At 47.2% G+C, this 24,766-nt stretch overlaps 1 protein-coding gene across 1 annotated transcript in view; it reads left to right on the top strand.

Moving 5' to 3' along the window:
- The window catches only part of GTPBP2 (GTP binding protein 2), a 128,356-nt gene that overhangs the window by 37,549 nt on the left and 66,041 nt on the right, over window positions 1–24,766 (top strand). The window lies entirely within an intron of this gene.

The following is a 24,766-nucleotide window of genomic DNA, read 5'->3' as shown; positions in this document are numbered from 1 at the left end:
GAATGCGATCACTGGTGGAAGCCAAATGTAAATGCCACTCAAAAAAAAAAAAAACAATGAGGAAAGAGTGATCCAAACCCTGTAAGTGCAGATAAATGTTGGTTTTTTTGGTGAAATCTTAAAATGACAAAACCCTGGCAGGCATTTAGGTGTATCAGGCCAGGTCTAAAGGATATCGTAGTACAAATATAGTAGTATAATGCATTGGATAAAACTACAAATATGTGCAGAATTTGCAGATAGCAAAATAACATACAACCTCTCCCAAGAGGGACTAGCAATGTTCATTGCAGTACAAATCTTCTACCCCCATGGTTTATAAGTAGGAAGATAACCAAACACCAAAATTCTTGCCTACTAAACTAACCTGTGAGTTGTTTGTAACAAAATTGTTGTCTTCAAGTGCTCACACCTGAATTCGCCATTGTGAAGTCGAGAGAAGACGCCCACAAACTGCACGCAGCAGAATCCATCCTGGTTACACGCCAGTAGCACTCAATACACTAATTCCCTTTATCCTCCTCATTACTATTAGTAATAGTACTGCTGCTGCTGCTTATTGCTAGTTTTGCTTTGAGCAGTAATTCCTTCACTGCTGGTGTCAGTTATTTCTTAAGCTTGAGTACTGTTAGCAGGCCCAGTCCAGTTGGTAATCACATTACTATTAGAAGTAGATTTACTACTGCTTGGTGGGAATGCTACATGGCTTAGTAATATTGTTTCTGCTTTACCACTACACTGGTGGCACAAATACTTCTAGTGCAACAACTTCTAGTGGCCCTACAGTCTGATTGCTACAATTACTTCTGGCAAGCAGTACCACTACTATGCCTCTTTGGACTGAGTCTACTCGTGTATTTTAGCAGTGTTTCTACTGCCAGTAGCACTTCTGGTATTATTTTGAGAATTGCATTGCTCCTGTCAGTACTTCTAAAGATGGTTTAGGTTTGTATTTTTATACCATGGTCATACTGAAAGCCTCAAATCGAAAAACTGTGCTTAAATTGTGGACATTTGAATAATTACCTAAGTGTTAACAGCGGGCATGCTGCCTCCGACATAAACCACAGTAATTGTGCATGCGCTGTCTGTATGCTAGACCTATTGTCTGACAATGAAGCATAGCGTGGGGCAGGCTCTAAGCCCACTGTAAGCAGTCTCATTTGCTTGCTCTTTTGTTTGTTAACTTATATGGGCTTTAATTCCTCTCTGTGTGTTTGACCCTTCCTTGGGGGCATGGATGCATTACTTGTGTCCTTCATCTGCTCAATTTTCAGGTGTTGTGTTTTTTTTTTTAAATTAAAAAAGCACTACACAAGAGTGCATGTGTTTCAGCTATCTCCATTGTGCAATCCCCTCAACAACCACCACGCATGTGTTGCTTTTACTCTGCCTGTGTTCTCTTTGTGATTATCTAGCCGTAGTGCGCTTTTACCGCCACCCCAGTATTGCTTTCTCATCCATGTTCTTCGCCCCATCTCATATTGTGCCATCTGTTATCCATTTGCTTTTGTCACTCCAGGTTCTTTTCTTTCGGTTTGCTTCCCTTCTTACAATGCCCATGTTGCTTCCCCGACCTGTGCCCCTGTGTCCCTCTCCCTGCCCCATGTGCTGCTTCCCTCCACCCTTCTGTTGCTTTCCCAAACTGCCTTCTGTGATTTGAAGCCCCCAGTTACCTGTCCCTGCTCCCCAAACTCTTGCTACTTTTTTCTTTTTGTTTACTTTTCAACTTGGATCTATCGACTAAACAAAAAAAGTACTTCTGTCATTTTGTAGGCATGTGCATTCTTGTTTGTGCGCCTATAAAATGACTTTTCTCCTTTTTAGCCAGGTTACATATTATCGTGGATGCTCTACAGCACAACAAAATGTTTTGGCTTTGCCAGTGCTTGTTTCTATCTGTCCTGCCTTGAGTCCTAGTCAAATGAAAATCTGCACACCTCACTGCCAAACAGAAAAAGATTCATGGAGATGTATTGCTGTGTATGAACCACCAGAGTATCCTTTCTCCGGGCTTTGTCACCTTCTGAAATCCTCTCTCCGGGCTTTGTCACCTTCTGAAATCCTGTATGTCCCATTTAAAAAGATAGTTACAGTTGCACCTTTTACCTCACGAAAGCCCTAGTCGGAGGAGTTAAAACTCTTGTAAGGTAGAGTGTTTTAAATATATCCAAGCACCTTAAAAAGAATTATCTCCGCAAAGATATTTGATAGTTCCCATAAATCGAGATTAAAACATCAGCTCTTTCTATATTTGTTGCTTCCAACAGGCTGAAATGGAAAATATCCACATTTAGATGTGGCTTTGGGCCTGTCGCACTTTTGGACCAGTTTCAGCTGACATGCAGCGCCATTCTTTTCCTGTGGTGTTTTTATAATACCTAAAATATTAGTACATTATTTGACAGGGCGAAAAGTGCTTTCTGGGACACCACCGCCTATGTGCTCTGTTTATGAAACATTTGGGTTGTTTGAAATGTTCTTACTAAAGCGCCACAATGTACTTTTCACACTTAGTGCAACTGTGACTAATGCATATTTTATTTTCTACCACTGTGAGGCCAGCACAGTGCCTAATATGCGGGTATATGTGGTCGTCAAACCCCCCCGGCTTCTCTCCCCTGTGGTGTAAGCAAGAGGTACAGGTCTTGTGGGGGTCCATGACTTTGGAGGGGGGGTGCTCTTTAAATACTGTGGCAGTGCCGCCCTCTCAAATGGCGCTGAGTCACTGGGTGTGAATGTGAGGACCGTGCACTGACCTCTTGGCGTGAGAAGGGCCTTTGAAGTGAGTGGGAGGCCTCGCCCTCTTCCCCCAGTGGCAGCTCCAGGTACAGTCATGAGGCCGACGCTAAAGCAGGGTGTGATTGTGTGTGTGTGGGGGGGGGGGGGGGGGGTGGCAGATCCTCACTCTTGGGGTGCTGCTTTGTCTCGCCCTCTCCCTCAGGGGCAGCTGTAGGGTACAGTCATGAGGCCGGTGCTAAGCAGTGTGTGACTCCTGGGATGTCAAACATTTTCTAGCTATCGCAACAAGAATTTTCAGGTCTATTAAGGACACAGAGGCGAGGATTATGCTTCTTTCCTTTACTATAAACATGCAGCAGCCAATGAAAAATGTTAACTACATTTCCCATGAGGCTCAGCCCCAACCTCACCCCCAATCAGGGACCAACCTTGTGTATGTGTGTGTGTGTGTATATATATGTATGTGTGTGTGTGTGTGTGTGTGTATGTATATATATATATATAATCTCCATAGCAACCAAGTCTGTCCTCTTTCTTTGCTCCTCAAAAAGGATAATAACTGTAACGAATGAACTCCTACTGTGACCTCTTCATCGCAATGGAACCGCACAACCGGTGCAACATACATCCGAAACTTCTGGAACAACTTCTTGAAAAACTGCTTAGGTCGATTTGTCATCTGAAACAAGGGAAAAATAATACCATAATATCCACGTCTACGGATAATGTCATAATTATCTCAACATTTTCGGGAGGGACATTAAACATCTTAATACATCATTTCATATAAAATTCTTAAGCATTCAAATTACGGATGCGATAATCCTCGCCTCCGTGTCCTTAATAGAACCGAAAATTCTTGTTACGATAGCTAGAACATTTTTGATTCTATGTCAGAACCGGAGGCTTCTGATTATGCTAGTTTAAAGCTGATCTACAATTCCAGAAGCAACATCCACTATAGGTTTATGATAAAGTTTAAAGGTGGAATCTGAAGACCAATCCGCCGGCAGCATAATATCTTCCAGTCTGGCTCCGGCATTAAAAGCTTTTGATGCCATGGCCCCTCTAACAGAATGGGCCCCAAAGATTGAAATGTCAATTCCTTCTTCTTGAAGCAACCATCTAACCCATCGGGCCAGAGTCGCAGAAGAGAAGGGCCAAAGGGTTTTTTGTATAGAAATCATGCCCAGTTGGATCCCTACGAAACTCACGAGTAACATCTTTGTAAACTTTTAGTCATTTAACTACACCTAGCTTTGAATTGTCTCTGAAACTTGGATAAGAAATACATGTAGAGTTTGACTTTGTACGTTTTGAAATTCAAAACGATACTCCTGTGGGAGTAAATATTCTACCTGCAATGTCCAGTGCTTTAACATCTGACACTCTTCTGAATGAAATAAGGCATAACAACATAGCCAATTTCACTGACAACTGTTTCCGCGATAACCCTTCATTAGCTGCCCACGCTACCAAACATTTAAGGACTACATTAACGTCCCACAAAACAGAATATTTAGGTTGAGGGGGAAGAACCAAACAAATACCACGTAGAAACTTACAAATCAGCGGGTGCTCATCCACCGGCTTACCATCAATTCTAGGATGTTTAGCAGAAATAGCAGATCTGAAATTAACTGTTCTATAAGCTAAACCCTGAGTAGCCAAATGTGATACAAAAATCTGCAATCATTTGCACAGAGGCCCCCACGGGATCAACGTCCCTTTGACCGCACAAATCTAACCATCGCTTCCAAGCAGAAGCATATCGTTTGTGTGTGCTAGGGGCCAAGGATTGGGCGAGAACTAATTTAGTGTTCTCCGAAACTTGAGGGATTTGTTCTGATCTCCCGAAATCCCCCATGCCATGAGCAATAACTGCCCCTCCAAAATGAGAGGATGTGGAAGGCCCATCGTATCTACCAAGAGATTCTCTGACCACTGAATCCGAACCGGAGGTTTGAAACAAAAATCCAACACCACTGGGAACCAGGATTGAGCTTTCTGATGAAGGACCTTGGAGAGAACTGGAGGAATCATTGAAAAGGGGGGGGGAAACATAAGCCATCAGCCGTCCATGATTGAAGGAAGGCATCCGAACTGAGAGCCTGTGGATCTGGCCTCTAACTGTAAAAAAGCGGAAGATGCGTATTCAGACGAGACGCAAAGAGGTCTATCGAAAAAGGATCCCAAATATTGAGAAAGTGAAACACTCTGGGGTGCAACCTCTAGTTGCTGACATCCCGAAGATGTTGGGAATTCCAATCTGCTATCACATTCGTTTTGCCTGGAATATACTACCCTGTGACGGATATCTGGTAAGCTAGGCAGAAGTGCCAAAAATCTTTCGTGATTTCTGCTAGCAACTTTGACCGGGTTCCCCCCAGTTTATTTATGTATCTGACAGCAGAAATATTGGCCATTTTCAAGAGGATACAACATTTTGTTCTGGTTGGAGAGACAGTCTTCACTGCAAAAGAACCTGCCAGAAGCTCTAGACAATTGATATACATCTGAAGTTCCTCCGGGGACCACTGTCCTTAAACCTCTTCTCTCCCCCCCCCCCCCCCCCTGTTTCCGGGTATCCATATGAGTCATCCACCATTGACTCTCTGTCCGGGCTTCTTGTGATAATTTGACTTGCTCTGAATAGGAAAGGCCCCTGCACAGGTGCAGAATCTTGATTCTCTGCAGGGCTCGATAATGAAGAGGGCCTGGAAAAATGGCCTGAATAGATGAAGCAAGGAGGCCCACCAATTGGGCAAGAACCCTCAAGGAAATCGAAGGAACAAACAATGCCCTCTTCAATTCCTTCTTGATGGCCAATCTCTTGGTCAGTAGAAATTTCAATTGCGCTAAAATTGAGTCTATCTGAAAACCCAAGAAGTTTATCTGTTGGGATGGAATCAATTGGGACTCTTCTTTGTTTATGATAAACCCTAGGTCTTGAAGCAGCTGAATTATCCATGTAAGATGAAAAAGAACTAGGCTCTTCTCTTGCGTCATGATTAGGATGTCGTCTAGATAGATAAGACGAACACCTTTTTCTCTGAGCCATTGTACGACTGGGCTCATAAGCTTGGTAAAACACCAAGGAGCTGAAGACAGGCCGAAGGGAAGAGCTGAGAACTCGTAACACCTTGTTCTCCAGAAGAACTGAAGAAAACGGCGATGAGGGGTGAAAATGGGAATGGTCAAATAGGCGTCTTTGAGATATAGCTTTACCATCCAATCCCTGTCCAACAAAAGGTCTTGGTGTATGCCCTCCATTTTGAAATGACGGTAGACAATCCATGAATTGAAGGAACGTAGATTGAGTACCAGATGGGAACCCCCTCCCTTCTTCTGCACCAAAAAGATTGTGCTGACGAACCCTCTGGGATGGGGGGAAGGAAGGAAATATTGCTCGTTCGGAAGCAAAGCTTCTACTTCTTGATCTATAAAGAAACTCTTGTTGGGGAAAAATGGAGAGGAGGAGGAGTGGGAGACTGTTCTGGGTTTGAATAACATTCCAGCTGATAACCTTGAATTGTTTCTAACACCCAAACATCTTGTCTGATTAGAGACCAGTTGTGTAAAAATAAACTAACTCTGCCCCCCAGGATAACCGCCCCAGGCAGAAGAGTTACCTGTTTGAGCTGGGTTTTGGTTATATTGTCCTCCTCTGTAAGGACCCCTGGGGTTGCGGCCTCTATAGCCTCGTCCTCTTGCAGGATAGAAGTTGGGATTATTTGGGGATCCTGAGGAACCTCTGCCTCTGTAGTATGTTCTGGAAGCCTTATGATTGAAACGACCTGACGTTTGACCTCCAAAACGTCTGGCTGTGCGAAAAAGGCGACTATTGAAAACTTTTTTGATGGAAGTTTGAGCCTTGTCCAGGGTGGGGAAGGTGGCCACATACTTGGCCAAGTCTTTAACAAATCTTTCCCCAAATAGAAGTCAATTTGCTGAAGGTCCTGCATCTGATGGGGCTAAACCCACCAATTTTGGGTCTATGCGAAGAAGCAGCGATTATCTACGTTCAGTGGAAATGGATCAGTTGGCATTACCTAGTAGACAAATGGTCAGTTTAGATCATTCCAATAGAACCTCAGAATCTATAGCTTCCCGAGTTCCCTTAGCTTGAACAGCTAAATCTAAAATCTTCGTAAGAGGCCCGGCAATATCTAACAATTTATCTTGACAGCCCCTCCAGGCTCTGTCGATACCCTTTTTAGGATCCTTAGCGTACTTCTTTAGAAAAGTCACCATGTGCGGGTCAAGTTCTGGAGTCTCCGCCACTTTGCAAGGGAGAGCTGGGCGGGGGCATTCTGACCGGAGAGTATCCCTAACGTCTTTCTCAAAACCTTTCCACAGTCAAGACTGCACATAATCAGCCACTTCTTCCCCAGGCATCCGTTCGGTGGACCTCGGATGCAGAATAGCTTTGGGGTCAAACTGTAAATTTTTGCTAGAAGATGGCATTACAGGATCTTTGGCGTGATGAGCCTTGCGCTTACCCTTAGGTTTATCTTGAATTGGGGAAGAATCCGAAGCTGAAGAATCTAGAGTCAGAAGATTGGGTTGTTCAAAAGGACGTAATGCCTTCACCAAGCCATGTTAACTGAGTCCTGCATATAAAAGTCCAAAGCTTCCACAAGGCGTTCTTCCATGTGTTGGTCAAAATGACCAGCGCCACACTCCCCATATTGATCATCTCCTGTATATTGATCCATGATCACTTTATGCACAAGCAATAAGATAGAGGTCCCAGTTGCACAAGTGTTAGAATTGGGGGTGGGAGGGGAACCCAAGTGCCGCACCAAAATTATTATTATTATTATTGCCGGAATATTTGAAGAGGGTGCACAGAATCAGTAATTTATTTTTTCCCTAGAGCAGAGCTCTGTAGTAGTATTACAGCCCCTTCGGGCGTTTTCCCTGAAGACACGAAGAAAATAAGAAGTTTCTGCACACAGAGGGGAAAAGGCGCTTCTTAACTCGTTGAAAATCGTGCTCGTACCAAACGCAATCGTTCGTGCGCATACGCGAGTTCGACGGATGAAATACGGCCTGTCAGGGTGTGCCTTCAGGCCTCCTCACCGGCGGTAATCAGCGCGTTAAACCATGCGTGCGCGCGCAAAATCGTCAGTGAATAATGTCAACAATGAAATGAAGAGATACTGATATCGAAAGAAAGCACCTGTAGGCAAAAAGCAGCGCTGACAAATTAGAACACAATTTGCATAAAAGCAAAGATGATGCGATTACGTACTGTGTGCTTTAGCAGCAAAGAAAGAGGACAGACTTCCTTACTATCTATATATAGTCCCTGGTTGGGGCAGAGCCTCATGGGAAATGTAGTCAGTTTTTCATTGGTGTCTGTGTGTTTACAGTAAAGTAAAGAGAAGCATAATCCGAAGCCTCCGGTCCTGACAGAATCTCCTGCTCGGGTCACTCTCGGGGTGCTGCTGGGCCTCTCTAAGGGGCAACTCCAGGGTACAGTCACGAGGCCGGCGCTAAGCAGGGTGTGACTCCAGGGGAGTCTCGTGCTCGGGTCACTCTCGGGGTGCTGCTGGGCCTCTCAGGGGCAGCTCCAGGGGAGTCCCGTGGTCGGGTCACTCTTGGGGTGCTGCTGGGCCTCTCAGGGGCAGCTCCAGGGGAGTCTCGTGTTCGGGTCACTCTTGGGGTGCTGCTGGGTCTCTCTCAGGGGCAGCTCCAGGGGAGTCTCGTGCTCAGGTCACTCTTGGGGTGCTGCTGGGCCTCTCTCTCTGTGGGGTAGTCTGGGGTACAGTCACGAGGCCGGCGCTAGGCAGGGTGTGATTCCAGGGGAGTCTCGTGCTCGGGTCACTCTTGGGGTGCTGCTGGGTCTCTCTCAGGGGCAGCTCCAGGGGAGTCTCGTGCTCGGGTCACTCTTGGGGTGCTGCTGGGTCTCTCTCAGGGGCAGCTCCAGGGGAGTCCCGTGCTCGGGTCACTCTCGGGGTGCTGCTGGGCCTCTCTAAGGGGCAACTCCAGGGTACAGTCACGAGGCCGGCGCTAAGCAGGGTGTGACTCCAGGGGAGTCTCGTGCTCGGGTCACTCTTGGGGTGCTGCTGGGTCTCTCTCAGGGGCAGCTCCAGGGGAGTCCCGTGGTCGGGTCACTCTTGGGGTGCTGCTGGGTCTCTCTCAGGGGCAGCTCCAGGGGAGTCCCGTGGTCGGGTCACTCTTGGGGTGCTGCTGGGTCTCTCTCAGGGGCAGCTCCAGGGGAGTCTCGTGCTCGGGTCACTCTTGGGGTGCTGCTGGGCCTCTCTCTCTGTGGGGTAGTCTGGGGTACAGTCACGAGGCCGGCGCTAGGCAGGGTGTGATTCCAGGGGAGTCTCGTGCTCGGGTCACTCTTGGGGTGCTGCTGGGTCTCTCTCAGGGGCAGCTCCAGGGGAGTCTCGTGCTCGGGTCACTCTTGGGGTGCTGCTGGGCCTCTCAGGGGCAGCTCCAGGGGAGTCCCGTGCTCGGGTCACTCTCGGGGTGCTGCTGGGCCTCTCTCCCTCCGGGGCAGTCTAGGGTACAGTCACGAGGCCGGCGCTAAGCAGGGTGTCATTCTAGGGGAGTCTCACGCCGGGGGTCACTCTTGGGGTGCTGCTGGGCCTCGCACCTGGGCTCTGCATGAGGGGGCTCCGCTCTCTTCAAGAAGGTTGGAGTTAATTTCAGAGGCCACCTTTTGTACTTTCATTAGCAACGAACCCGGGAAACCGCTTGTTCTCGCCCCTGGTGCTGCTGAGGCGTCCAGAAGAGTCCGCCAGCAATGACTCTGGGTAGAACATGTTTATCCTTTTGTACTTTATTTGTACAATTAATAAAAATCATTGAAATTGCCACATAAAGTGTTAGAAACGCCGTAAAACATCCTAATAAGTCCTATTTCGCTCTAATTATTAAAAAAACAAATAGAAATGTAATGAAGTATTGATCACCAAGTGGAAATACTGTAATACACACAAGATCAACATCGAGCCTCTTGAAGGTGTTATACCAGCTCAGGGGGGCAAAGGTGACAGACAAAGCTCCAGAAACGCTGCGTTGATTACTCGTATAAAAAGCGCTGTTAAAATATGATTTGTCGAGTCCGAGACTAGGAGATAGGAGGCAGCTGGAAGAGGGGCTGTGTCCATGACTCGTGTGTCGGGAGCGGACCGTGTTTCAATCGGACACAAGCTGATGGCTTGGTCAACCGTCTTGGTGGTTTGTTTTATGCTTTAAGAGGGGTTTGGCTTTTAAAATAAATTTAGCCACGCAAGCCATGTATTGCGCTGTCAACCTTTTAAGACAAGACAAAATTTGCCTGCCGGCACAATCTAATACCATTGGAGTTGAAGATATTTTTGAGAAACGACGTCCGCCAAGGTAGCAGTGCGGGGCATCTACAAAGACTGGGCGGCCAGACCTAAAGCTGCCTCCCTCCGCGCTACTCTGACACCCCCACCTCCCCCGGGTGGGACATCCCAGTAAACCCTACCACCACCACATGCTTCCTCGTGTGCCAATGGCCACCCCCAGCCTCTAGTGAGCGTTGCTCACAGGGGACGGTTGTGCGCTCCCTAAGGATAGCACCTAGTCAAGGCTCTAGGCGCCACCACATTGAGTACAGTCTTGAATGTCCCTGTTAGGGGCACAACTGGACTGTTCTCATTCTTCAGGGGGTTCCCTTGGATGGTTTTAATTCTCAGTTTTTGCACATACAAACCTTAAAACTAACCCCACCCCATATGGGCATACGGCATAAACTAAAAAGATCTCCATCAAAGTGACCCCTTTGGGGGGGGGGGGGCTGTTGGACATTGCGGCGCCAGTGCCTACGTGGAGCATGCCCTACGATGAAGTATGACGTCCTTTGTGTGTGTGAGGGCACCACAATACAATCCACGGGATTCCCTTTCTAGCTCTCGTTTTTCGTGTTCCATCTGTGGCTTTTTTGTCTATAGGGAGAGTACCTTGGTTTACGCCCTCGTTTCTCCACAGTCCTTTGGCGCTCAGACCTTCACCAGAAAGGCGCCTGGTCCCTGTGAGAAAGTAGCCTCTTTCTAGCCTTGTTACCCCCACTTTTGGCCTGTTTGTGAGTGTATGTCAGGATGTTTGTCACTGTTTTCACTGTCTCACTGGGATCCTGATGGCTAGGCCCCAGTGCTCATAGTGAAAACACTGTTTTCAGTATGTTTGTTATGTGTCACTGGGACCCTGCTGGTCAGGACCCCAGTGCTCATAGGTTTGTGGCCTATATGTATGTGTCACTGGGACCCTGTCACACAGGGCCCCAGTGCTCATAGGTGTGCATGTATATGTTCCCTGTGTGGTGCCTAACTGTCTCACTGAGGCTCTGCTAACCAGAACCTCAGTGGTTATGCTCTCTCATTACTTTCAAATTGTCACTAACAGGCTAGTGACCAATTTTACCAATTTACATTGGCTTACTGGAACACCCTTATAATTCCCTAGTATATGGTACTGAGGTACCCAGGGTATTGGGGTTCCAGGAGATCCCTATGGGCTGCAGCATTTCTTTTGCCACCCATAGGGAGCTCTGACAATTCTTACACAGGCCTGCCACTGCAGCCTGAGTGAAATAACGTCCACGTTATTTCACAGCCATTTTACACTGCACTTAAGTAACTTATAAGTCACCTATATGTCTAACCTTTACCTGGTAAAGGTTAGGTGCAAAGTTACTTAGTGTGAGGGCACCCTGGCACTAGCCAAGGTGCCCCCACATTGTTCAGAGCCAATTCCCTGAACTTTGTGAGTGCGGGGACACCATTACACGCGTGCACTACATATAGGTCACTACCTATATGTAGCTTCACCATGGTAACTCCGAATATGGCCCTGTAACATGTCTATGATCATGGAATTGCCCCCTCTATGCCATCCTGGCATTATTGGTACAATTCCATGATCCCAGTGGTCTGTAGCACAGACCCTGGTACTGCCAAACTGCCCTTCCTGGGGTTTCACTGCAGCTGCTGCTGCTGCCAACCCCTCAGACAGGCATCTGCCCTCCTGGGGTCCAGCCAGGCCTGGCCCAGGATGGCAGAACAAAGAACTTCCTCTGAGAGAGGGTGTGACACCCTCTCCCTTTGGAAAATGGTGTGAAGGCAGGGGAGGAGTAGCCTCCCCCAGCCTCTGGAAATGCTTTGTTGGGCACAGAGGTGCCCAATTCTGCATAAGCCAGTCTACACCGGTTCAGGGACCCCTTAGCCCCTGCTCTGGCGCGAAACTGGACAAAGGAAAGGGGAGTGACCACTCCCCTGACCTGCACCTCCCCTGGGAGGTGTCCAGAGCTCCTCCAGTGTGCTCCAGACCTCTGCCATCTTGGAAACAGAGGTGCTGCTGGCACACTGGACTGCTCTGAGTGGCCAGTGCCACCAGGTGACGTCAGAGACTCCTGCTGATAGGCTCCTTCAGGTGTTAGTAGCCTTTCCTCTCTCCTAGGTAGCCAAACCCTCTTTTCTGGCTATTTAGGGTCTCTGTCTCTGGGGAAACTTTAGATAACGAATGCATGAGCTCAGCCGAGTTCCTCTGCATCTCCCTCTTCACCTTCTGATAAGGAAACGACCGCTGACCGCGCTGGAAGCCTGCAAACCTGCAACATAGTAGCAAAGACGACTACTGCAACTCTGTAACGCTGATCCTGCCGCCTTCTCGACTGTTTTCCTGCTTGTGCATGCTGTGGGGGTAGCCTGCCTCCTCTCTGCACCAGAAGCTCCGAAGAAATCTCCCGTGGGTCGACGGAATCTTCCCCCTGCAACCGCAGGCACCAAAAAGCTGCATTACCGGTCCCTTGGGTCTCCTCTCAGCACGACGAGCGAGGTCCCTCGAATCCAGCGACGCTGTCCAAGTGACCCCCACAGTCCAGTGACTCTTCAGCCCAAGTTTGGTGGAGGTAAGTCCTTGCCTCACCTCGCTGGACTGCATTGCTGGGAACCGCGACTTTGCAGCTACTCCGGCCCCTGTGCACTTCCGGCGGAAATCCTTTGTGCACAGCCAAGCCTGGGTCCACGGCACTCTAACCTGCATTGCACGACTTTCTAAGTTGGTCTCCGGCGACGTGGGACTCCTTTGTGCAACTTCGGCGAGCACCGTTTCACGCATCCTCGTAGTGCCTGTTTCTGGCACTTCTCCGGGTGCTACCTGCTTCAGTGAGGGCTCTTTGTCTTGCTCGACGTCCCCTCTCTCTTCAGGTCCAATTTGCGACCTCCTGGTCCCTCCTGGGCCCCAGCAGCGTCCAAAAACGCCAAACGCACGATTTGCGTGTAGCAAGGCTTGTTGGCGTCCTTCCGGCGGGAAAACACTTCTGCACGACTCTCCAAGGCGAGAGGGATCCGTCCACCAAAGGGGAAGTCTCTAGCCCTTTTCGTTCCTGCAGAAACCTCAGCTTCTTCTGTCCAGTCGAAGCTTCTTTGCACCCGCAGCTGGCATTTCCTGGGCATCTGCCCATCTCCGACTTGCTTGTGACTTTTGGACTTGGTCCCCTTGTTCCACAGGTACCCCATGTTGGAAATCCACAGTTGTTGCATTGCTGGTTTGTGTCTTTCCTGCATTATTCCTCTAACACAACTCTTTTGTCCTTAGGGGAACTTTAGTGCACTTTGCACTCACTTTTCAGGGTCTTGGGGAGGGTTATTTTGCTAACTCTCACTATTTTCTAATAGTCCCAACGACCCTCTACAAGGTCACATAGGTTTGGGGTCCATTCGTGGTTCGCATTCCACTTCTGGAGTATATGGTTTGTGTTGCCCCTATCCCTATGTTTCCCCATTGCATCCTATTGTAACTATACATTGTTTGCACTGTTTTCTAAGACTATACTGCATATTTTTGCTATTGTGTATATATATCTTGTGTATATTTCCTATCCTCTCACTGAGGGTACACTCTAAGATACTTTGGCATATTGTCATAAAAAGAAAGTACCTTTATTTTTAGTATAACTGTGTATTGTGTTTTCTTATGATATTGTGCATATGACACTTAGTGGTACTGTAGTAGCTTCACACGTCTCCTAGTTCAGCCTAAGCTGCTCTGCTAAGCTACCATTATCTATCAGCCTAAGCTGCTAGACACCCTATACACTAATAAGGGATAACTGGGCCTGGTGCAAGGTGCAAGTACCCCTTGGTACTCACTACAAGCCAGTCCAGCCTCCTACAGTCCCCTTCTCACCCTCTTCCTCGCACGCACTGCCCCTCCTGGCACCATGTTTGTTGTGCTGGCATGCCACGGAGGTCCTGGCGAGGCCATGGATTGGGGGAGGGCTGAGTGGAGGGGGCAGCTTCGATGAAAGCTAGGAGGGGTGGTGGTCTTCGGTAAAACCTGCCTCTCCCCCTCCCCTGGTGTCAACAGCATGGCGCTCCTCAACACTTGCTAACCAGGAGACCCCCCTCCGCTTGACCAGGGCTGCCAGGAGACGCCATCCCTCCCTCAAATATGGCCTCCGAAGTACCTTCTGAAATCTGGCAAACACTTACCTTCACCGCCCTGAAGGTCGAAAAGTGGACCACAGATAAGGCGCTCGTTAAATAAAGTCCCCTGAGGGGCCATCACAGTGCACCTGCTCCCCAGGGAACCGTTCTATCAGACTGAGAAGCCCGATCCGGGGTGGAGAGGGGGCCCCCACAGTGAAACTAGAAAGGTTCAAGCAGGATTCCCCCTCTGCCTCGTTCAGCTTATAGATCATAATGCGCTTCTCAGTGGTGCATTAGGGTGTGTTCTCGGGTGCGGGCTGCTTCTGGTGCACACCGGCCTGGTTCTGCGCACACGCACGTTTTCCTTTTGCAGGTGTGGTCCACCCTCCTCCACCGATGAAATTCTGACGCCCATACTTTGATTCTCGGCACCTGCTTTCCTAAGACGAGGATTCATGTGTACTCTTCGGCCCCTGGTCTGGAGCCCACACACACGCTGGAGGCGCGTCCCCGGCTACTTCAGTACTGGACTCGTGTGTAGCTGTAATGTTTCTTCAACCTGGGACCGCCAGTGCTTAATTTGGGCCGGTGGTTTCCAGTGGGGTGCACCGGCAGTTCGTTTTTTGAGGGCCGGCACTTATTTTTCTGCCTCAATCTTTTACTGTGAGGAAAAGACACATATGGGAAAGAGGGAGGAAGAGAAAAACGAAAAAGCGTCACAAAGTTATAAAACAGCTGCAAGAGTGAACTGAGGGGGCAGGGAGTGGCTGTAAATACGTTAGAGGCCCGAGATGGCTTCAGGATTACACTGCCTCAGTATTATGTGCTCGCACATTTAATTGCAGCAGCGTGTGTTTCAGAGGAGAGCTTTGGGCACCGCATGTTTTTATTTACAAATTAAGGCCTGGCCCGGACTCCTCAGATCTCCAGTGCACCTCACCACAGGCCAGCAGCATAGGCTGCATTTAGTACTGTAGCCGCGAACAGCTATGATGCATCACGTCTTACCCATTCCCGATTATTTTACACCGAATTCCCCATACTGAATCTTTCAAATGTTCCCATACTTGAAACCGGCAGTTCCACCTGAAGTGTGCCCCTTCAGCTTGTGAGCCAACCACACCTTAGTGTCCGCTTTACCGCCCACTTTGGATGACGTTAGAAAGCTTGAAGTATATACTATAGAACTTTTTTTATGGGTTTATAGGTCAATTCAGTTTTTTTTTTTTTTTTTTTTTTTTTTTATTGACGATCTGGAACTCCGGTAAAATCCACATAAAAAATGAAACCGGAAAAAATGCAAAGCACTAGAACCATTAAAACACCCTAAAACTATGCAGAATTCAATCAATACAACGGGTTATGTTATGAGTACTTATAGAGCTCATGGCAAAGGCCTCCAAGCGCTAGACATTCAAAAAGTGAAAAACCTGGATACAAAACATTTAATTTGGTGGATTGAACAATAAATACAAAGCCTCCGCGGTCGTAGATGCTGAGAATCTTAGAGGGGTCTTAGCCGTTTCTGACTGTATAATAATGCAGGATATATAAAGAAGTGTGTCAAATCCTGACATATGTGACATGTGAAATGGCATGTGTTCGGTGTACCTTAGCACTTAAATGTTTTGTCATTTCATGGAACAGTGTTTAAACAAATGAATGCCTGGAGCCGTCGAACCCCGTGACCCACGTTGGATGCCAGTAAGTGTGCGTTATAGCTCTCCGAGAGGTTGCAGGGTGGTGTGACCCCTTTCTCAAAGTGACGCTCTGCATCCTTGTTAAATGGTGGCTGTTCGGGTGCCTGAGGGTCTCTGTATTGCCACAGGAGGTGGGTGTCTGTGTGCGCCTGCTTACCCTTGACCAGGTTGTACATTTTGAGTAGTGTGTTGCCGTTGCAACAGAGCACCTCTTGTCAGCATCACCACTCCTGCTGCACCAGGGTTCGTGAGAAAGTCAAGGGACCTGTTTGTCCAATCAACAAAATAGACACAATCTTAATGTCCGTTCAGGTTTTTGTGCCTTCTCGGCCGTTTAAGAGGAGTAACACCTCACGTGTGACATCACATCGATGTGACGTCGTGTAAGTACTGGTAAGTACTCCTCTCCTGACCTTGTGCCAGGCCCTGCATTCCGCCCCATGAGTACCCGGGACTCAGTGTATTCACTCTCTTGGGATGTGGACTGCCCTCCAGCAATGCATCCCTCGCCCCCCAGAAGCGACTGGCCTGTGCCAGGGTGGCTGTTCGGGACGGCTGCTGTCGGCAGCTAAATGACCTGACGAAGAGCTGCGGCAGCTCCTTTCCCTAGGCAGTGGTCTCCAAACTTTTTAATGCTGTTCCCCCCCAGTTTAAAAAAATCATTGCCCCCCCCCTCAGAATTTTTCACAAATATTTTATAAAGATGGCAATGTTTAAATATGTCTAGACGTATTTAAACATTGCAGTTAAGTACTGTTGCCTTTTTAAAAATGCAATAGCATGTTTCTGCTTAAAACAAAACACTGTTATCTGTGTAATGCTTCTTTTGGCCAGAGTCTGGCGCCCCCCAGTTTGAAGACCCCTGCGTGACTAGACAGTGAGAGCTCGAGGCGCAAAGACTGCAGAACGGTAACGCCCTCGCCTCATCCTGTTTCCTCTCTGTGGGGACGGTTATGATAAACTCTCCTTGTTTGAGAATGATTCCCTAATGCAAACAAAGGGTACGTGTATGTGTGGGCTCCAACGCGTTGATACTTTTTGTAGAACGTTTTAAAAGTTGGCACATCCTGATGCAGGGTAATGGAAGCAGTCTTCCTGTACCCTACTACTCGGGACTGCTTCCGGGCCACTGCATGCAGTGCATGACAGCCTCGGGCACTGGCTGGGTATGACGGGACCCCGACGTGACTTCTCTCTGAGCCCGTCTCTTTCCTTCCTCCAGGCCCCCCAGTGTCAGATTACACATGGATGCATTATAAGGGGGTTATCACTGTAGGAAGAACTAGGTGTTAGGTCTTGTTTCTAACAAGTGAACACGTCCAGGTAAAGGGTCTGTTTGGTGTTAGAATCAGCCCCCCTGGCTACAAGAAACCGCCTGAGAAGGGCTCGGAGGCCCCGCTGAGCGTCGAAGAGCAGGAGGTGCCCCTGCCAGGGCCGCACAGGGCTGCGGGTGTCGGGAGTGAACGAACTCCCCAGATGCCACCATCTACTGGGGACCACTGTGCGTGTCCGGGCATCAGTCTGTCAGTCCTTCAACCCGGTCTCGTGGCCCCGCGAGCATCTCCGAGGAGGAGAAGGACCAGGGCCGCCTCGTCGGATTATTTCAAGCCTTCCTTATCTAGGACTCCAGATGGCCGGAGCAGTAACAAGGTACCCCGGTTGTTTCACCTCTGCACTTACATTCATCTTGACGATTTTACACTGTCTTCGCGGGCGCCCGCCACAGTAAGTGTTTCTGCGGTGAGGGGCGTGAGCTGCAGACCCGTTCCCTGCCCGTAGATGGCGCCAGTGTCCTGTACATGGTTCTCTGCCTCTGCAGAGCCGCGTCTCCGTGAAACATCCCTCGGCTTTCTCGGCCGGGGAGGAGGACAGCTCGGTGACTTAATGAGCCTTCATTGAAGGACTTGTCGATTGTGAGCTCGGCCTCTATCGTCCGAGCTACTCCAGATTAGGTTTAAGCGTGAAGGCGCTCGCACAAGTTATAGTCCACTTACGTTGGCGCTTTCTTTCCTTTCCAGACAAAGAGCTGAACTGTGCTGTTAACTCGGAAAATAAGTTCTGAGTTTACACATGCTGAGCCAAACCCTTCCATAATTGCATGGCAGAAAAATAACCTTTCCGCTGACATTTAGACTCTATTTTGCTGCTACCTGCGTCCTATTAAAATACATTCCCAACCCTTGGAAGAACGATTTCTAGCAAAAGTTAACGAAAGCGCCGAGACTGCCTCATTCAGTCATATTTTCATCCCACCTTCCCGTCCACCGTGGTTTTGTGCTCAGTTCTCTATGTTCACGTCCCAGTAATATTCCCTGGACGCTCTCCACTCTCTGAAGGTGCGAACAGGTTCCCGAGTTCGGTGCTCCCCTGCACGGTAGCGCCTGGCTGCTCCCAAGTGGGGGCAGCGCAGGGAGAGCCGGGGGGCACCGGGGGTTGAAGTCCAGCCACCCTCCCCCACTTAGGCTTTTAGCCTACAGTGTTTTGTATGGAGCCCATACCGATGATGAAAGTCAACTATGTGTCCCAGAATGCAACTTTCTGGTGGCCAAGTCAGACAGGGGCGGATCCTCCTTTATGGCAGAGGAGCGTCGCCCCCTGCCAGCAGCAGCAGCAGCAAGCCTTTGAAAGAAAACAATGATAAACTGTTTATTATCCTTTTCTTTTGAAGGGGCGGAGTCGCTGGGGTGACTAGCAGCGAGGGGGAGTGCCCAGTACTCTCCCTCACAGCGCATGTATGTTTGGCCAGCCGTCTCGAGCTGGCCAAACATACATGCACAGAAGGCTGTCTCCAGAGAGAGCCTGCACAGGCTCCCAGTCTGCCTGGGAGCGCTCTGGCTTGGTGCTCCCAGCCAATCCTGACGCTGCTTTGAGCAGTGTCAGAATTGGCCGCAGGACAGGCTGGGAGCCTGTCTGCAGCATCAAGAACTGGAGAGGAGCAGCGCGGGTGTGGTGAGGAACGAGGTATGTGTTTTATTTTTTTAAAAACTTATTTTAATGTTTTTCTCACGTGCCCAGCCCCCTCCAAGCACTACGAGACGCTCCTAAAGTCAAAACTGGTGTACGAACACCAATAACGTAGGAGCTGTGGGAAGAAAGGAGTTTTGGTTATAATTAAGGCTTCTGCTTTAATAGTATTTGTGTTTTTATATATTTTCCGTCTGTATTTTTTTTTTTGCTATCCTGTTGCTACTTACTCATTCTACTTTGTATTTCGAGAATAAATGCAGTCGTAAAATGGTATATTTCCCCATTTATTTAACTAATAAAATGCTTTCATGCCTGCGTGTTTTAGCAAATTAACCAGCTAAATATAACTAAACACTACACCCATAGGTAAATGTAAACATTATACCATATATATATATATATATATATATATATATATATATATATATATATACGTGTGTATATATATATGTTAACATATGCCTGTATTTAAGGAAATCTCATCCTGTTTAACTCGTATCGTCTGTGTGCTTAGCTGTTGACTTTCAATTGATGAAAGACAACATGCAGAGTAGCTCAGTAGAAGACCAACTTTCTGCATCTTCCCACTTTTAAAAAATAGAGATAGGAAATGCATTGCTTTATCTCTGTATTTATCTGTAAGAACCAGTAAAAAGAGAAACTGAAAGCCTGAGTTATAATATTGCCTACATTTTATTTTATTTTAAGTTTCACCCATACAGCCCCACTGATTCCTGGTTCTCCGATCTCAGAGAAAGTAAAACGTCAAACAGTGGAAAAAGTGTATAGACACTTGGAGGAAGGATCACAGCTCCATGCCAGGCTGCTTTATGTAAACCCAAGAACCTTCCTAAACAGCAAGGGTGTCTTACCACACTTCCTTAGTATTCTCCGCTAAACCACTAACCAGTGGTTTGAATTCCCCGTAGCCAAGAAGGTTAGTTACCATCATATTGGCAACAGCGCACCCATCTAATTACTGACTTTTTGTGATAATCTATCTTTTTTTCAAAGAAATCATTTATATTTTCCATCCTTCTCCATTGACTCTTTATGTCTGAGAGGATTTTTCATCCTAAGTTAGAGCCTCCTTTGGGGAATTCTCCCCTATATCAATTTAACAAGTCTCTGAGCTTTTAACTTCAGCTAAATCAGGCTCCTTTCTTGACCATTGCCCCCCCACCCTCTAATCTGAAATTAGCAATGGACAAAATTGTTCCTGCACCTACTTAAGAAATCTCTCTAGAGACTTCTCTTTTTCCTCTATTACAGTGATTCTCAAAGTATGGCCCGGGGCCGCAAGCGGTCCCCAGAGCAGCAGTAGGCTGCTGTTTACTCGACTCAATGGGCGATACTTTATTTAAACATTATTAAAGATAAAGAAAGGAAGTAAGGAATTTGCCCTGAACGGCTTGACTGCAGGAACACTTTCATTTTTAAAGAAATCTTACAGCAAATGTCTGCAACTGTGATAAGGGTTCTTAAAAATTCAAAAAGTGTATTTCATTTACATGCAGGACCATTTCATTTTACTATATCAGATTATATCAGTACATGGAGAAGTATATCTATATATATTTTTTTAAGAACAATAGATTTCAAACATAAAATCAAAAACATTCATTCTTACCCCCACCTTGATGACAATGCCAATAGTGAATTAAGAGCCAAGTCAGTTATCTGCAGTCTTTGATTGGCCTGATTTGCTATTATACATGAACAACTTCATAGTTTATTAAATCAAACACAGGAGAAAGGTTCGCACAGCACACATATTGAAGTCATGCATTTGGAGGCCCTCCTACATACAGTAATGAAGGGAACGTGAAATAAAACAATAGCCTAGGATCACACAATTTGGTGAAGTGGGGACGCTGGAATTAATGCTAGGTTTTCTGGTTTCACTTTGAGCGATTCAGCCACGAGATCTATATGCTTTGCTGCCCCTACACCCACCATAACGCCACAACCCCTCCCATCCAGAACCCCCCTTCTACCTTTGATCGCCATGCTGCTAGCATCAGTGCGGCCCTCGGTCACACCACAGACTAAACTTTGAGGCCGCTGGGAAAATGTTTGTGAGTACCCATGCTCTAATATGTAAAAAGCCATTGTTTCTCCTTTTCCAAAGAACCCAACCACTCTCACCTAGCCACCTGTAGGCCAATTCCTGTCTGCCCCTACCTTCTAAAATGATTGAAAAGCTGTACATTTCTATTTCTCAACCACAGTATCCTCTACTTCACTTGACACGGTCTGGGTTCCCACCGTTGCTCAGCACCGAATCTACCCTATTGGCTATAGTAGCCAGTCCTGGACCCATCCTGGACCAAGTGAGCTCTGCTGCCTGGTCCTTTCAGATCTCTCCACAGCCTTTGACTCTGTCTCCTTCAGTACTGCTGACCAGACTGGCTGACATTGGTACTGAATTGGCCTTGGTTAAGTGGAGGAGCCTGAATTGTCTAAAACTTGATGGATACAAAACTGAAAATCACACCTTTGACAAACCATCCCCGTTATGGATGCCTGAACAGTGGACAGAGAATCTGAGGCTTCCCACGCCCCCTGTCAAATATCTAGGAGGGGTTTTTGATGGCCATCTTTCATTTGCCAAGCAGATTGATTGATTGCATCTCAGCTACTTTTTTAAATATTTTTTTAAATATTATTTTTAGACTGCTTTACAAGAATTTTCCATTGCTCTCTGTCTACGCTGAAGGTAATTTTTGGTTCACTCCTCTCGACTGTGCCAACTCTTCATCTGGGCACCATTTTACATTCTTCAATGTTGACAGGTTGTTGCGACTGCCAGGCCGATCCTTAACATTCCCAGGCAGACCCCAGAGCATCATTACTCCCTGCACTGGCTTCCCATCCGCAGCCTCATGTTTAAAGCTCCTTGTTCCACCCACAATGCAATGTTCTGCATCAGCATTGAATAGGGAAAAAAATTGCGTTCTGCAAACCTGCCCAAAAAAAATGCGCACTGCCACGTCGTCTCTAGTGGTAGTACCCAAAACCGGGCTTGGCTGACTAGGGAGGATGCCCTTTTCATTCCTAGCAGTACATCTGTAGAACTCTTCTCCATCATACACTCGAACACCAAAACCTGGATATTATAGCTGCAACTCCAAAGTCTGCCTCTTCCTTGTGCCCTGCTGGTCCCTGAGCGCCAGGATGCCATATGGCTTGCAGTAATGCAATACAAGACCTTTTTCATTAATTCGGTGATATGTTGTATAAACATAAACATTTTACGCGCACTTTTATGTTGAGTTGCCCTACACACAAAGGAATGAATTAAGGCTTTAGACCTTGGTTTATACCCATACTAAGCACAATCACAGGGGCACATTGCGTAGTTCAAGTAGATCCATCATAGGACGGGCGGTTGCAGAGCTGCCAGGTCATCTGTGATGTGTTCATCTAGTTCTGACTTTTTGACCAATGTCAAGTTGCATTGTGGCAGTTCTGATATTAGCATATAAAAAGGATAAAAATCCCAGCATGCAATGTGATATTGGCTGTGACACCAGAGCTGGCTGCATGCATCTTCAAGACATGTTCCACTTGAGATTCTAGCATTATGGTTGCACATATCTTGGGGTGCAGTACAATATCCTCTCCCCACCAATTGCCAGAATGAGAGGAATTCTAACGGATACGTTATCGCTAACCCACTCACCTTGCCCACTGCCCTGCTTGCTATTGCCTCATAATCTCCACCTTTACCCATCCTTGGCAACTCAATGTCAAATTTATTGTTAATTAAAAAAAAAACAGAACAAATTGTATACAAATCATTGAAGTGCATATTCAAAGCACCAAATAAATGTATTTCTAAAAAAATCAAGCTTCAAAGGATTAAATTAGTATAGTAGAATCATTTGTAATGCTTAAAGCTAAAAGATGCAAGATATAACCTGAAAACTGGGTAGTTAAAGTGCAAATGTACAGACTACTAGATTTAGGCCTGACTGGTATTTAAAAATGCTGAGTGTAGTAAGTCACCCACAGGCCATGATAGCTAAGCAGTTCCATGTTTCTAGGTTCAGTAATCGGTTATAAGCTTTTGGGTGTAGTCTGTGGTACGGAGTCGAAGGTTCATTGACTTATTTGCCACACCTTGGTAAAGATCTTACGTTAGATTGAGAGAAACATATCGAAGAGGCCTCCTGGCAAGTGCCAGCCGCCTTCGTCAGGAAAGTTGGTTTCAGTAAGGACCTCCTGACAGCATTGAGAGAGGGGCAGCAGCACAAGAGGTGCAATCTTGATTCTAGTCTGAAGTTACACAGTCTAAATGCCCCCTCTTTGTCAGGGATGACCCATGCCGAGTTAGTCTGCTATTGGTAGGCCAAGCAGCGCATGTACACGATGTCTCCATGCACCGACTGTAAATGGCCTCTGAAATGTAGGTTGGGGAGTAGAGTGTGAGGTCTGTAACGAGGAAATATCTTGCGGAAAAGAAATTAGACACAGTTGGCTGTTGATTGCTTTTTTTCTAGGTCAAAAAGGAATAGCGTTCAGTGTTAGCCCTGATACTTCAATTTGAAGCAATGTAATTGCCCTCTATAGTTTCCAACACCATGGGTTTCCTGGGCTGTCCAATGTGTCTTCCTGACTGGCCTTGAGTGGGTTCCCAGGCACTGTCAGTATCCTTAATAGATATTTCAAGGTGTCAGACTTGTAAGTTAACACTTGATTTGCCAGAGCAGATTCTAGGCGGATTCGAGATCTGCAGAGATACCTGGGTAATTGAAATATTTTCTTATAACCTGTGGACTGGGCATGCTCCTGGCTGAGAACACAGGTATCAGGGAATTCCTGGTGCCCAGAGTGTAGAGTTGTAAGAAGGCAAGCCTTTATGAGTTTGAGTATTGGAGCGGCTTTTTAGTTTACGTAGGCAAGACTATATGTGATGGGTGCAGCTTTCTTTTTAACAAGCCTATATGGGCCGAGGATTTGGGAGCTTTTGTGAACCAGACCCCCAAATAGTTATATTTCAATGCAGTTTTAAAGATCATAGACCCCATGCGGCAAATGAGATTTCTTGTTCTTTTGACAGCCAAAGATTATAACTTTGGTCTCGTCCTGGTTAGTCGTAAGGTAGTTCTTTCTGTTGTATGCGTGGAGTCTACTCAGTGCTTGCTGCATGCTAATTAAGGTGTGATCCTTTATTACGATATCATCCTCACATTGAAGAATACATAGAGTCGAGTGACCTAGTCGTTGGGCGAGAAGGGGGGGGGGGAAGAGGGGAGGCAGGTGTGTGCCAAAGCTTTGCCCATGTCTGTTGTGTAAAGGTTGAAGAGCAGTTGTGTAAGAATGCAGTCTTGCGTCAGGCCGCCTTTGGTGGTAATTTTAGAGGCAACAGTGTGTGGCCCAGTTTCTCCGCAAACCTATGTGTGAGTGGAGGTTTGAGGGAGTGCCCCGCATAGATAACTCTCTCCATAGCGTGGGGCGGTCTACCTGTCAAAGGGTGCTCTGTAATCGATGAGCAACAGAAGAAGTAGCTGCTCACCTAGAGCTGCTTGATGGCGGAGAACAGCGGCTGTGGTGGTGTTGTCTATAGTTGGCGCTGCTGCTCGGAAGCCTGTCTGGAAAATAATGGAAGAATATCATTGTCCAGAACCCATACCTCTACTGTTTGAGTAGTAATAGAGCATAAGATTTAGCCTCGAGATCTAATAGCGCGATCAAGCGGTAGTTGGATGGCTTTGTTGGGTCCCCTGACTTAAAAATGGGGCACAAGATCGAGCCCCTCCAGGCATCTTGGGATTTGAGCGGAGAGGAAGGCTGGTCAAGTGCGGTTATACCAGGTCTTACCCTGGTTAATATAAATGTATCTAGGCTTTTTGTTTTCTGTGCAGGAACTTGTTTTAATGCCCCTTTTTAAGGTCACTGCTAAAAGCGTTTTTTAGGTTTCAGGTCTGGAATTATCGA

This window comes from Pleurodeles waltl, chromosome 5 (assembly GCF_031143425.1).
Source record: "Pleurodeles waltl isolate 20211129_DDA chromosome 5, aPleWal1.hap1.20221129, whole genome shotgun sequence".
Taxonomy (NCBI): domain Eukaryota; kingdom Metazoa; phylum Chordata; class Amphibia; order Caudata; family Salamandridae; genus Pleurodeles; species Pleurodeles waltl.
Note: the sequence above shows the minus strand (reverse complement) of the source record. Positions and strands in the feature narration are given on the sequence as shown.